The sequence below is a fragment of the Choristoneura fumiferana genome, chromosome 12 (assembly GCF_025370935.1).
Source record: "Choristoneura fumiferana chromosome 12, NRCan_CFum_1, whole genome shotgun sequence".
NCBI lineage: Eukaryota > Metazoa > Arthropoda > Insecta > Lepidoptera > Tortricidae > Choristoneura > Choristoneura fumiferana.
The window spans coordinates 8385679-8402181 of NC_133483.1; the positions used below are offsets into that span (position 1 = coordinate 8385679).

A 16503-nucleotide genomic window follows, 5' to 3' on the forward strand; every position below is an offset into this window, starting at 1 on the left:
ATCAATCATACCAATTTATTTCGTCTTTGGCAAAATAAAACGGTTCTAGCGCGCGGCGGCGGCGAAGTATTGCCCAGTCGCCAGTACACGCGTGTACGTAGTCGACGACGGACCTGTGCACATTTTTCTAACGCGCTAGTACTACTTTTGAGAGCAAATAATATGGGTAATCGCAGTATTAAAAAAGTTAAGCGAAAGAGGAAACGCATAAGTGAACTCAGTGTACATATGAGAAGCATTAGAGTACCTAAACGGTAAGTACCTACCACACACTAATCGACCAGCCGGAGTCGGGCCGAGTCAGCAGGGCTACTACGGAAACTCCAAACTCGAAGTTCGTGTCGTGCGGTCCCTCTCGCTCTCGTACTAAATAGTCAGTGGCGTAGCTAGGTAACCTAGGGCCCTGGGGCAAATAAAAAAATGGGGCCCACTGCTATTAAAACTGGTAAGGTTTTTTGAAGTAAAATCATTATATATACAAATACTTTCTAAGCAACTTTATCATCAGCTATAAAGCAGAATTTCGAGGGCCCCCTGAGCTTGAGGGCCCCGGGCACTGCGCCGCCTAGCCCCTTGGTAGCTACGCCACTGTAAATAGTATAAGTGTCAGAGGGACGCAACCCACGAACTTCGAGTTTCGTAGTAGCCCTGCTGAGCGGATTCACATTCGTACTACGACCGCAAAGCTGGTTGGCGCTCACGGATGCGGACGGCTTCGTCCAGATTCTACCGCGACTGCCATAGGTATAAATTGTAGGCACGTTGTATAACCTATACTACTCACGGCGAACATGCGGCGAACCTTGCGGCTACTACGAAACCGAAGTTCGTATCGTACCGTCCTCTCGCTCTCGTATTAAATAGTATAGTGTCAGAAGGACCGCACGACACGAACTTCGAGTTTCAAGTTTCGTAGTAGCCTTGCTTGATCCCTTTGGCAGTTTCACTGACATTTCTGATAGTGACACAACAGTTTAAGTTTAATTTTATTGCAGGCAAAGGTTAATATCTTGCATTCAGCAAGTTATTTAACATAAATTATTTTAATAAAATAGATGGTCGCATTTGGTTACACTAGTAAATTATTGACAAAAACATGCACTCCAACTGGAATCCGGCTGCAAAATGGGAGTTATTGCGCAGTTAGTGCAACTGCATCAGCACTGCACCCGACTGTCAGAGGACTGCCATTTTAGGCAATCTGAGTTGCAGTTCTTACGCAGTTCTGATGTAGTTCTGAACTTCGGAGTTTTTAACTTCGTTTCTAAAACCTCTTTCTAATATATAAAAAGAAGAAACTGACTGACTGACTGACTTATAGATCAACGCACAGCCCAAACCGCTGGGTCTAGAAACTTGAAATTTGGAATATATGTTCCTTAATAGAAGTAGACGCGCACTAAGAAAGAATTTTTCGAAATTTCCACGGGATAGGGAATAAATGGGATTTATATTTTCCCTTCGAAATGGCCCTATTTTAGTAACTATAATTATTAGAAACTTCAAATTTGGCATGCAAGTAGGTAATACTAACAGCTAAAAACCCTTTTCAGGATTTTACGAAATTCCCAGGGGATAGTGATTAATGGGCTTTGTATTTTCACTTTTAATTAATGACCCTATTTCCGTAACTATAATTATTAGAGACTTCAAATTTGATAAACAAGTAGGTAATACTAACAGCTAAAAACTATTTTCAGGATTTATCAAAATTCCCACGGGATAGGGAATAAAATGGGATTTATATTTTCACTTCAAAATGGCTCTATTTGCGTAACTATAATTATTAGAAACTTCAAATTTGGCATGCAAGTAGGTAATAGGTACTAACAGCTAAAAACGGTTTTCAGGATTTCTCGAAATTCCCACGGGATAGTGAATATATGGGATTTGTATTTTCACTTTTAATTAATGACCCTATTTCCGTAACTACAATTATTAGAGACTTCGAATTTGGTAAACAAGTAGGTAATACTAACAGCTAAAAACTATTTTCAGGATTTATCAAATTTCCCACGGATAAGGAATTGGATTTATATTTTCACTTCAAAATGGCCCTATTTGCGTAACTATAATTATTAGAAACTTCAAACTTGGCATGCAGGTAGGTAAAAACTATTTCAAAGATTTTCCAAACATCCCACGGGATAAACCGAATAAAGAGGATTTTATATACTTACCAACTGAATGAGAAAACGCATTAGCTAAACCAATAAAACTGGGGACTGGAGATTTGGCACACTGATGTAAATTTGGTAACAATTATTTAGCAGTGAAATCCTACTCATTCTGGTGAGGATCGTCTCCGTAGAAGGGAACTCCTCAAAAGTTGATGGCACACGCAAAGGACTTTACATGATTGTTAAATTTCAATGACAATGCGTTTATATGATACACACCGCCTGATACTGCATCCAGGGTTGGCTGCTGATGACGGAACTCCTCAAGGGCTGATAGCATAGATACTAAATTTTACATGTACGTTCAACGAGCTGACACAATTACTTTGCCCACCCGCGACCTTTATGATAGCTACTTTTGTGCCCATGCAATGTGTGTTCATGCAGTTCCTCCACCTCCACACTGTAAGAACACACAAATCACACAAATCCATCTATCACCACCACCCCTTCACACTGACGCGTTTCGAACTCAACCAGAGCTCATCTTCAGAGCAACACAACCGTTCAGCATGCTACGGTGTGAAATTTGGCATAGATGGACCTAAAGTAATGCAGAGGTGCACTAGGGCAAAGATTAGAGAAATAGAAAGAATAGGAAAATATCTCAACTTTGTTTTTTTCTTTGTTTGTTGGGGTCATCTCTGAAACTATTGAGCTTATCAAAATAATTAATTTATCAATAGAAAGATACACTATCCCTGATTGACATTAGACTACTTTATGAAAAATGCAAACTTTCCGCAGAATAAAAATAAGTTTCAATTTTGAGGCACATTTTCAAAATCATTTCAATAATAGAAAGCTACAATGTGTCTCTAATCGACAATTAAGAATATTAAAATAGATCATAACAGTAATTCATGTCCCGCGGGAACTTTACAATTTCTCGGGATATAATCCTATATCGTGTATGAAGTCGCGGGCAAAAGAAACGCGTGGTATGTTCTTTAACGTTTTCTAAAATTCGAACCCTGAATCAGCGAAGCAGGGTTTCAAAGTTGGTAAGAATCATAATTAATTACGTATGTAGGTCGATTTTAGTATTACAAAATTTGCACCATCTGTCTGTATTTGTATTTCCATATAATCCTCCGAAAAATTAATCAAAACACGAAAAAAGGATCGCAGAAAGTAAATGTATGTTACTCCAAATTTAACGCGAGCGAAGCCACGGGCAAAAGCTAGTATTGAAAAAAAAAAAAAAAAAAGTGAATATCTGTCTTGCTCCTCCGCGAATTAGTGAGGCCAAGTCGTGGAAAACAGCTACGTGTGAGTTGGAAAAAATGTTTTTTCATGCAACCTCTTATTGCTTCTGGTTTCTGTGTTCTGACTTGTATTTTTGTATTGATGCAATAACTACTTTACGCATACTCATAATCTTTATATCTGTCAAAGTTGTTCTGTGCGCTAAGACATATTTTTTATCTTTGGCTACAGCTCGCACATGTTTCTTAGAACATAAAATAAATAAATTAAAATAAATATCACGGGAAATTTCACACCTATTGACCTAGTCCCAAAGTAAGCGGAGCAAAGCTTGTGTTATGGGTACTAAGAACATGGTTCCTACATTCATTTTTTTGACTGTATGGTTTGGGTAAGGGTTGTATTGTATACTGTAGTTTTAAAGTATTACATTTTGAAAAAGTGACCCTCTGCCAAGTTTCTTGCTGCGCATTTTCTTGGCAATGGTGGTCTTTCCGAAAGCGCTGGTAGTTTAAAAAATGACGTGTAAAAGTGCCCATTGCGGCCTATTTACTGAATAAACGATTTGATTTGATTTGTTAAAAGTGAACAGACAACTTTTTCTTTACTGTTTTATTATATGTATAGATTTGCCTAGCTTGTAATCTAGATTTTTAGATTGAAATAAAATTGTTTTTTTCTATTTGTATTGATTTACCTATGTATTTCATTTCGTCTGTCTACCTATTCAGTCTTAATGTCTATCCATTACCTACATTATAAATTAAACTGTGGGCATGAAGAGGCATAAATTATTTCTTTATTACCAAGACTATTTACATTAAACGAAGAATTTCTTAATTAAACCGAAAATTGTGTAATTATAATTTTAACGAAAAATCCGGAACTCACATTAACCAGAATACGGATACGAACAGAATAAGGCCGTCAACGAGCTGCGTGACAGACGCGCGGGGCGTTGCGCTGGACGCCCCGCATTCGCCTCCGTCGCGTCGTCTGCTTCACCCCCTCAAATACCGAAAATTCTTCTATAAGCGCGCCTTAACGCCACATCATACGAGTATCAAGAAATCAAACGATTGGCGGAAGAAAGAGAGAAGTAAGTAGATATTACTCCGCCGAGAAAACTGCAACTCTAAGGGGCTGTTTCACCATCCATTGATTAGTGCTAACTGGCGGTTAGGTGTGATGCCGTCTCTATTTGTTTTGTTCGAATAGAAGGAGACGGCATCACATTTAACCGTCAGTTAATACTAATCAATGGATGGTGAAACAGCCCCTTAGACTCACTCACTCTCAGTCTCACTTACTAGTGAGTTGCATAAAGTTGGAATAACTTCATAAACCAATCGCAAATATATTTATATAATTTGTTATCAAACAAAACAAAACTACCCACAAAATATTAATAAATTTTAACCGTCCTACAAAACTACCTTGATTTTTTATTTATTTACTGTCATGTCAAGGCGTGTTTTATTAACTGCCATCACAGAATATATAAAAGTACTAAGGTACAGAATGGCCACGCTCCGCCCCGCACCGGTTCGAGTTACCCCACCCCTCAAGCGCAGATTGCAGGAAAACCGCAGGAAAGCAGTCGGGTGCGCAACGCGATGTATGTCGGCCAAAGACTACATACAGTATACAGTTGTGGTCATATAATTAAGAACGATTTTTTATAGAGAAGATTTTTTCAAACTGACAAGTGTTACTAACTGTATGTATATTTTTGTACTTCTCTCGGTATCGTAAAACTTTTCCTTACTAGCGGTAAATTCATTTATACATATAATTGGCTAAAAAATAAATAGATAAACTTTATATATTACATCTAAACCTAGTATTACTACTTACTGGCTGGTCATATAATTAAGAACGCTGAATAGTTTATTTTTTATTCAAATTTAAATAGAGAACGGACCGCCGCTTTGTGGTTTTAAGTTATTATTTGAATAATTTTGGCGCCATTTAGTGCCGTAAAAGTCTTAAAGGCGATTGCTTCATGTAAAAACAACGGGGAAAAATAAAAGTTGTGATAAATCTACAAGAAAAGTAATACTAAAACTTCGCGACAAGAATTGGTCGTATAAACACATAGCCGATCATCTGCAATGTTCAAAAACTATGGTTTTCCACGCCATAAAGCATTTTGCTACGTATCAAACTACTTCAAATGTTCCGCGTGTACCTAGACAAAGAAAGTCATCTCGTCGAGATGATCGAAATATCGTTCGTTTGGCAAAACAAAATTCTTTTAAAGGGTCTAATGAGTTGAGAAAAGAATATTTTGGCGAAAACAACCCTTCAGCAATCTCGGCACGCAGTATTCGAATGCGTATGGTGGAAGAAAAGTTGCACGGAAGGATAGCAAGGAAGGTGCCTATGTTGAAACGGTGTCATAGGCAAGCCCGGCTTGCATTTGCAAGAAGATATGAAAACTGGACAGTCAGACAGTGGAAAAACGTTCTTTTTTCTGACGAGACAAAAATAAATAGGGTATGTTTTGATGGCAAACGATATGTAAAACGGCCTCCAAATAAAGCATCCGACCCAAAGTACACAAAAGTAACTTTAAAGCATGGCGGGGGAAATGTAAAAATTTGGGAATGTTTTTCTGGACATGGTGTTGGACCTGTTAGGCTGATAGAAGGAAACATGGATCAATTTCAATACAAAAACATACTGGAAGAAACAATGTTACCATATGCTGAAGGCGTGCTTCCGGTTATTTGGACATTCCAGCACGACAATGATCCCAAGCATACTTACCGTTAAGGAATTCCTCACATCGCAATCAGTTTCTGTCTTAGATTGGCCAGCCAACAGCCCCGATCTTAGAGCAATAGAGCATCTTTGGTGCGAAGTCAAGAAAAAAGTTTCAAATCGACAGTGTGGCAATTTAAGAGAACTGTATGACGTATTCTTAGAAGAATGGAACTCTATCTCTCTTGCGAAATGTCAAAAATTGATAGATTCAATGCCTCGCCGGTGTAAGGCAGTAATAAAAAGCCGTGGACATGCTACTAACTATTAATTTTAGTTAAAATGTATTACATTGCTTTTTTTTCTGTACAAACTTCACGTTAGTGTGATTTAGTTAATCTAAGTTTCAAATAAAAAAACTTTCGAACCGTTCAATAAATCGTTCTTAATTATTTGTCCAGCTTCATTACTATTTGAATTTGTTACTAAAGAGAATAAAAACAAAATTTGAAAAAAAAATGACAGTAATTTTATTCTTTATTCTAAATCCCGTTTGCTCTATTCATGTGGCTATTTCATAACGTAACTAGTTACTTCTAAGAAGGACCCACGACTACACATGACATGATTTAGTTAAAAATAATCTGGAACTTCAAATCGTTCTTAATTACGTGGCCACCACTGTATATATGTCGGCCGCAAGCACGGCACTAAGTTCGAGAGCAATAATTTTGCGAAATGGTAACGGTACCCTACCTACTTCCTTTTATAAATAAATAATGATTTATTGATTAATACATGAAATAACTACCTACCGAATAATTCATTTAAGTTTGTAGTCGTATATCTATTGTAATTGAAAATAATAATGCTGAAATACACAGACAGACACATATACAGTAGGTTGAAATAAATAGGTAAGATTAACGATTATATATTTGCACATCTTAGCCATACCTACATATAGTACTTTTAAATGTCATTGGTAGTAGATACTTCTACCAAAGCTTATAGTACAGTAGACGGTACGGAAGTAGAGCCTAAAATCATATTTTCCTCTCGTTCGTTTAAGACAAATATGAACAAGAGAGTAATATAATTTTGGGTTCTACTTCGTGCCGTTCACTATACTGGTTTTGCGATAGTCAGCCCTGTGTATCTTACGCACACATTGACGCGTGTACAGACGTCGTCGTGCTTATGTAGATTCAAGAACGCGTATTTTGTACGTCGTGGCCGCCGTGTGCTACCATTGCTGAAGTTAGACCATATATGTGGGTACTTGGGGATTTACAATGACAAATTAAGACGGTGGTTGTGGTTTGTTAGTCTAACAACTGGTAGCATGGTGTACGGTTGTGTTACTCTGAAGATGAGCTCTGGTTGAGTTCGAAACGCGTCAGTGTGGTGTGGTGGTGGTGATAGATGGGTTTGTGTGATTTGTGTGTGTGTTCTTACAGTGTGGAGGTGGAGGAACTGCATGAACAGGCATATTTTGCATAAACTTAGCTATCGTAAGGTCGCGGGTGAGCAAGGAAGTTATTTTAGTTCATTAAATATTCTTAGGAAACTAACCTATTACACCTACCAAAAATTTACGTAACATAGAATAAGTAATCAAAGCCCGTAGCTGTAAATATTATGGATTTACGCAAAGATGACTTATTATTTTACTTAACCGTAGATTTGACGGCTGAAATGTTGGTGATGAGGATAATCAAAGCCCGTAGCTGTAAATATTACGGATTTAACAGCAGAAGACTTATTATTTTAGAAATCTCGTTCCCTACAGTAAACGTGAATAACAACCAGTTTTATGCCAAATTAGCTGTCTATTAGTCTGTCGACAGCAGTAATTTTATTTTAGTTTTCCCATTAACTAGAGAAGCTCTCAAAAAGTTACTTTAGAGACTGTTATTCCCGATGATTGGATTTAATATAATTGATTTGAAGCTTGGAAAGGTTTTCATTATAAATATACAGTGACTATGAGAGAGATTTTAGATATCTTTTTCTCGTCTAAACTCACAATGTATGGTATCGTTGGATATGTGTTTTATAAACGTTTGCTAAGTCTAATTTTCGATTTAGGGATTCGCTTCCAAACTACCAGTTTTGTATGTGCTAATTTTCATTACAGGCAAGTACCCCCCTCTTCTCTTAAACCGTTGGCTTGAAAAAATCTGAATAAAATCATGCATGATGATAGTACATATATTATGTCAAAACTTAATCCTACATTATAAATGCGAATGTTTGTGAGTTTGTGTATATATATTTATGCGTATGTATATGTTGTGTATGTTGTTAATCCTTCACGCTGAAACGGCTGGATTGATTTGGATGAGATTTGGTATATAATGTAGATAGCTGGAAGTCTGGAATAACACACTTCATATCATAGGGATAAAATGCTGAAATTTCAACCACTGATTTTAGAGTCATGAAATTTAGCACAGGTGTATTATTTACGTTAACGTTAAAGAAATCCACGATATATTTTTGGGAATTTCCATGGGAATTTAGTGTATCCCGGAATTTCAATTCAACGGTTGGTTTTGATGGTTTACGCGTAAACCACCCGCCGCGACGTCACGGACGACGACGACGAGTAAACAATATGCAATACAAATATTCTTTACTAGCTACTGTCCGCGCTGTCGCGTTCATCATCATCATCATCATCATCATCATCATCATCATCATCACCATCGGCATCGGCATCGGTCGCGGTCTCCGGTCAAGAACTCGTTTACCCCAGCGGTTATCGCGCGGTTCTTCGGCTGATAATGGCCGGTCCACTGTCACTTCGCTGCACTTGGCTGTCGCGTTGTAGTATAGGAAACATAGCACAAGTCCTCACATTCGGAGATGAATCTATTGCTCGCAACTTTGTCTGCAAATAATTCATTTATCGATATCTTGCGGGAACTATGTCCTTTCACGGGACTTAAACCATCTCCACCCAACATTTTATGTAAATTGATTCAGTCGTATTGCATGATTAAGTAACTAACATCGTCGCAAACTTTCTCATTTATGTTAAGTATTATTAGGATAAGATAGATTTTTAACAGTACCGCCGATACTCGAACCTTGCTGGGTGGTTTATTGTTAGTATTGAATATTTGCTGTGTATTAAATAGTACGGAATCCTACACTGCACGTGGGCTGGCAAGCACTTGACGCTGACCACGGTGTCTCGGTGGACGTACAAATTACTCATTACATCAGACTAGAAAAACTTTGAGAAACCTAATGAAATGAAATGATTTATTTTGCTGGAACATCACAGGTGTTAATGAAAGAAGAACTCAAAACTAGTAAATGTTTGCACTCTAGGCTTTGTAATAACAATTACCTACAAAGGAGAAGTGTAGATCAGACGTGTATAAGCTGACTTGTTACGGGTGTACTGCCCTTTCGGCGAAATAAGTTTCGCCAAATTTCATTTAGCAACCAACCTTTCGCCGAAGTTTCATTTGGCAAACCAATCGTTTTCATAACTTTACTTCGCATTTTTCTTATTTCGCAACATTTATAGCAAAAACTTACTTTATCGCACTTTTATGTGGCTAATAATTATGTAGCAGATGATTGGCTTAGGCATATAACATTTGGCCAATTCTGGTATTGCAAAGCTATGCTGCCAAATATAGAAAAATATTTGATTTGTGCGAGCGAGCGAAGCGAGCGAGCAAGACGGTTCGAAGCAGAAGCACCTTGGATAGTTTAGGTTCAGAAGGCTAAGGCGGGAGCGAAGCGGAGCCTTAGCCTTCGATGTTAGGTTTTTTTTTATAGCAGCCAGGATAACTGCCACTAGGATAGTAGATTTAATGCCATTCAATATGTTGCTAAATTAAGGTATACCAATCAATACATTTGACGCAAACATCCTAAAAAAATCTCAGGTGTCATGTGCATAATAATAATTTATCAAATTATTAGTTGGGAAATGATATCAGTGCGAAACGTTCAGTTGGGAAATAACATTTTGCCTAAATAAAAATATGAGATAAATAGTTTGGGAGCTAGTAATTTGCAAAATAATTTTCACCGAAACATTTGTAAACCCTTGTTACGACAATGGTAATATTATAAAAATCTTAGGAAATCTCTAGTTATATACCTGTGTTTTCCGCACTCAATACAGAGTCATTGTATTATAAATATGGGTCTAAGGATCATAGTTCTGTTATCAAGATATAAAAATATCTTTTATCGTATAAGTAAAATCCGTAGGTATAAGTCAAAATTTGTCAAAACATTTACTAGAAATAAACCATTCATTAACAAAAAAAATCTGCGAAAAAAGGATTGCGTCTGGATGTATCATAGCAATTAGAAATAATTTGTTAGGAAAGTATTTAGGGCGTTGAGAGGTAATTATTAATGCGAAAGTTAACTTCGTTTCATCCCCTTTGTTAGGATTTCAGTCATATTAACAAACAGTTCATCATCATCATCCCAGCCTATATACGTCCCACTGCTGGGCACAGGCCTCCTCTCAGAACAAGAGGGCTTGGGCCATAGTTCCCACGCGGGCCCAGTGCGGATTGGGAACTTCACACACACCATTGAATTGCTTCGCAGGTTTGTGCAGGTTTCCTCACGATGTTTTCCTTCACCGCAAAGCTCGTGGTAAATTTCAAATGTAATTCCGCACATGAATTTCGAAAAACTCAGAGGTGCGAGCCGGAGTTTGAACCCACGACCCTCTGCTTGAGAGGCGATAGGTCAAACCACTAGGCCACCACGGCTTTTTAACAAACAGTTAGAGTAGGTAATAATGTCTTATTATTTGAAACTAGTTGTTGCCTGTGACTTCGTCTGCAAATAATTCGCTTATTGTACCTGCAGTGATGCCATTTTCCGAAATGTAAATCTGTGAGTCTAATTTCATTCAAATCCGTTAGGTGGTTTTGTGTGGTAGAGTAACAAATATCCAAAACATCCAAACTTTCACAACAATAACATTTGCGGAATTATATTGTAGTTACGGATCTCTACATTAACTATGCAAAAATTTTGAACAATCTAATCAATGAGACTCTACACCATAGAGTAACAATTCGTCCTACTTCAATATGGACGGAAACTAAGTATATAAAAATGTACTATGGTATGCCCATACAAATTACAGATTATTGGTACTAAGAGCATTTGCGTTAAGCCGCAAAACCAGGTGGATGGATAGGTGAACGGACATGATACAACATTATAGGTGTTACTTTTTGACAAATCATTAAAAGCTTAAGAAAGGCCTTTTAATGTTTTGCTTTTATAAAATGGCGACCGATCTGTATTTAAAAGTCAGTTACTTAAACATTTTAAGTTTGAGCAATTTATTTAGCATTTGCAAAAAACTACTATACTGGCCATGGATGCCATGTACCAATTACACCACGAACAATAATAACCAATTACGATCATGTTTTTGCGAAATTATGTGCCATTTTTTAGGGTGTTTAATAAATCTTTACTAATTCTATAAAATTCTCTAACTCTGTTTACCTGTCTTTTTTCTGTCTGTTACTTCTTCATGCTTAAATTTGATATGGAGATAGTTTAAGATCTTAGAAAGGACATAATAGGATATTTTAATCCCGGAAAGTTATACTCGTATGTAAGTAGTTCTCGTGAGATAGACATAAACGAGTTCTTCGCAGACAAAGTCGCGGCAAAAGCTAATACTTAAATAAATAAATAAACGAGCAGCAAAAGCTCTTCAATCATCGTGTTAAACCACCCAGATATATGTAATATTCTATTACAGCTGAGTACCCAGTAAGTGTCGGAAACCATTTAGTAATGGTAGGTACAGTAATGGATTCATGAGATGGATTCTTGTTTTCGCTTTCATTTGAACTATGAGATGTTAACGTGAATTTTTACGTAGATGTAAAAATTCGTAACCGCAAATAAAATTTTATTTGCATTTTTCATCTAATTCTAAACAAAACATAAATATTATAATAGTAGCAGCAGTGATTTATTTTCTTCTACGATCTTTTTTTTTACTGAAATCCTGGTGAAATATTTTGGTTGCGTAAATACTTAATAAAATCGAGAAAACTTGGTGTAATCCAGAAAAGGTTTGGATATTATTTTTGTCACTCCTGAGTTTTAGTTTTAGCTGCGATGGTTATTTTCGTAATTGCATACCGTGCATACCGTGTATCAGAATCTCATATTATTCAGATGTATACATTCAAAACTTGTTTACGTAAAACAATACAATTCATCCTCTTACTAAAACCGGTTCGAAAAAAAACAAAAACCTTACCTCATACGCTATTCACTTGCAACACAAATCACAGCACTACACTAAAAATACGCACTAAACAAAACTGTCACTGGTTTCGCTCGCGCTTCGCGCGGCACCGAGCGAGTGTTCGTAGCACTCAGGCGAAGATCGCGGGCCAACTGAGCGCGTAGCACCGCTACACCGCTACGCGGCTACGGCGCGCGCATCGGTCTACGAAAGCGGTAATTCAAACACATTTTATCTCGCTAATTCTGCAAATTGGACTAAATAATGATATTAGTAAAGTCGGTGGAGTTCAATGGGTTTTTTAATGACTTCTATTTGGCAGCCGGTTGACGAATGACGACAACTACCTACTTATCAATAAGTAATATTTACAGTAGAATTAGCATGAATTTGTAAATATTTGTTTCGTGACCAATTCTGTCGTTAGGTATTTTTTTTATTGATACCTGATTATCTGCTAGGAATGATGAATTAACATGATGACTTTTTAAGCTATAATATGAATTTATCACATGATAGCTGTTGCCCGCAACTCTGCGTAGAATTCGTCATCCTTCATTCGTTAAACTGATATTCAAATGGTTCCAACGGATGATACGTCGGCTGTGTAAAGTTAACAACATGCTGAGTTTTTCTTTTATCTATTTTTTTTGCTTGTACAAAAATGTCACGAATATTTTTTTTTCTTTCTTTCTTTCAATTATCTTTATCCCGTGGGAACTATGTAATTTTCCGGGCTCTTGTTTCAACAAATTTATTTAACTAACTGATTGGTCCGCGTAGTTATTATATTTATATCCTTGCAAAATTACAGCTTTCAAGCACTAGCAGTCAAAAGCAGGCTAGCACTTATGAAGTCAAAAAAATCTACCACCGGTTCGGAAAAAGCTGAGAAGAATCCGGCAAGAAACTCAACTAAGCAGATTTACAATATTATTAAATGATATGTATACATCACAAGTATTTAACACAACTTTATTTTTAAAACAGTAGGTTCGCGGGATCGCTAATGCGGATCGGAATTACAAATATCCCTGTCCATGATATAATCATTAACTTTATATACGCCTTTGATATTAATGTCTTCTTGACAATAGATCTGAATTTTGTATCCGTTTCATTTATAACATTTTTGGAATTTTATTATAATGCAATTATTATGCAATTTCCCAGAAAAGACTTTTTAGTTTTAGCCAGTCTGTAAGATGGAACTTTAGCTTCCCTGTGTTTCTAGTAGCCTTTGGCTTATCGACGTTAGTGGGAAAATTACATATGTTCTTCCTAACATACATGATCCTGATGAGTCCTAAAGCTAAGCTGCGGACAGATCATTTGTTTAACGTGCCTTCAAACTGCACATTTAGACTGGTGACATTTTACTGCGCAATAAAGGTTAACCATCCCGGTTCTTCTCCTACTTATATAAGCCCACTGCTGGGTACAGGCCTCCTATCAGAACACCTTGAGCTGTACTTCCCACGCAGGCTCAGTGTGAATCGAGAACTTCACACAGAATATTGTATGCGTACGCGGTTTCTCTCATGAAGTTTTCCTTGCACTAGACTGCCTTAAAGTAATTTTGCGTATAAATTCCGAAAAGTACCTCTGAGGTAGGAGCTAAGCTCGAATTTACAACTTTCTGCTTGAGCGGCAATAATCAAACCACAAAGCTACCACAACTTTTTTTTCATAATTCTTGTAACTCATAGACAAACAAATTAAGTATTTGAAAAGTTTTACGCCGTACTTTTTGTAGGGATTGATAAACAGGGTGTTGTTAACACGAACTCCCACCTCCGAAACTCTAATTTGTTGTCAGAACTAAGTCCTCGTACTTCTTTCAGCGCTTGTTGGAAACTTCGGCCATTGTCGGTTTACTCCGCATTATGAGGATCCTAGAACGAACTTAGAACAACGACACTCGGCAAAAAAGCTTGGAAGGTTAATGATTTAAAACATTGTGAACTCGTGTAGTGTTTTTACCTGCGCTATTTTGGCCGCATTATTATTTTAGCTATAGGCTTAATACCTATTTCGTCACGGCCTTGCAGCTAGAGAACCTAGCTAGTTGAAATAGACTATAATCTGCGACACAGAGTTTTCTACTAACCCTAGTGCAGGCAAACGTGTTACATAGAATTTAGTAAAATATTGTATCTATTGTTATTTTGTACTGAAAATATTGAATAAATTAAGTATCTTATCTTATCTTATCTTAATAGCTAGGAATGGCGTAAGTAATACCATAATGCCTCGTTTTGCACCAGATTGCCTAAGTTTCCGGGTTAGTACGAAGCCCCACGCGGTTTCCTTGAATATTTACTGGCGCACCGTTCGGGAATCCATGGGTTATGATTTCTAAGAGAAAACTGTATACCAAGTTGCATTGTACTTACTTACGATAGTATGGTCGACAGTATCCAAATGTAATGTGATTGCGCCTAATCAATGTTAGCATGTTGCATTTGTAAACATTGTAATACCTATGCTCCAAAAATACGTGTACCAAATCGTTTTAAAAGTATTTTGAATTTATCATTCAAAACAATAAATGAAAATTTACCTAAAATCAGCTCATGATAATTAGCGTTAAATGGAAAACAATGTCCGGGACGTTAAAAATATTTTAGACTATAAATTTAATGAATTTTGCCCTGAGATGCGCTTAAAGCAAACACAGACGCATCATATTGTGTTTTTAACCGACTTCAAAAAAAGGAGGTGGTTATCGATTCGGTTGAATTTTTTTATGTTTGTTACCTCAGAACTCCGTCATTTATTAACCGATTCAATTAGGTCCCTGAGCACCAAATCAGGATCTGATAATTAGATCTTAAGGAAATCGAGGGAACTCTTCAAATGTTGTAGGGACACCTATAGTACTAACCCTTAGTCTATAAGAGTGACTGTATCTACTAACAAAGCTATGGATTTTTAATCTGAAATAAATATTATTATTATTATTATTCTCTTTATTATTATTTTTATTCTTAGGATTAGGTTTTTATAATAGTTATAAGAAGTAAAATACAGAAAAGTACATTCAAAATAAAAATATTATAAAAAACTAACCTAGTTTGCCGCCGGTAACGGGGCAGGGCCCAAGCTACCGGTGGTCAGGGCCGCAGAGTGAGGAACCTCCGGACGATGCGTGCCGTGTCCAGAAGTACCGCCTTCTGTATCTGGCCCTTGATCCAGCCATCTAGCGAGAGTCTCTTGAGATGTTGGTCGAGACTCTTCGCTATTAGGCCGTTATTATTATTATTATAGTAAATTGGATATATTTAGTAGTAACTCGTGCATTTGCTCTTAAAAATCCATTAGTAGACCATCGGAGTTACTACTCAATAACAAGTATTTCACGGGTTGAATTTTTATTAGTTTGACACAGTTGCTAAGCAATTTATGCTCCTCGTAATGCATATGGTAAAACGGGAGGTGAAGCACCAGGACTTCAATAATGAACATCTCTGCATCGGAAAAAGCAATCTTTCGTAAAAGGTGACGAGCAGAGCTAATGGTTAACTATTGTATCTTAGATTATTTACAATGAAAAGCGTCATAAAAAAATTATACTTAACAAAAAATTTAACCGACTACAAAAAACCATTAAAATATTTTTCTACCAGCCTGAAGTCGGTCGGTGCCTCAGCACGAGCCAGCAGGAGTGATTGAAGCCCAATATAAAGTGCGTAGGTGAGGTAGATGAATATAGGTCCACTCCTGCTGGCTCGTGCTGAGGCACCGATCGACTTCAGACTGGTAGAAAATTATTTTCCTGGTTTTTTGTAGTCGGTTCAATTCTTTGTTATAATTCCCTTTTCACGCTTTTTAGTGTAAATAATCTATTTTTTTTTTTCAATGTAAGATTAGAAAATCCGTTATCCATGCCAAACTGCCTTGACATTATACTACTGAGTAGATCATCATCCCAGCCTATATACGTCCCACTGCTGGGCACAGGCCTCCTCTCAGAACAAGAGGGCTTGGGCCATAGTTCCCACGCAGGCCCAGTGCGGATTGGGAACTTCACACGCAACATTGAATTGCTTCGCAGGTTTGTGCAGGTTTCCTCACGATGTTTTCCTGTAAATTTCAAATGTACTAATAATGTGTAATGTGTAATGTAATGTA

At 37.1% G+C, this 16503-nt stretch overlaps 1 protein-coding gene across 1 annotated transcript in view; it reads left to right on the top strand.

Moving 5' to 3' along the window:
- The first annotated feature begins 7411 nt into the window (after positions 1-7411).
- Positions 7412-16503, top strand: part of LOC141433229 (ionotropic receptor 40a-like) — a 58629-nt gene continuing 49537 nt past the window's right edge. Inside the window, exon 1 of the mRNA XM_074095174.1 lies at positions 7412-7621. The gene's annotated coding sequence lies outside the window, so the exon portion shown is untranslated. The remainder of the gene's footprint in view (positions 7622-16503) is intronic.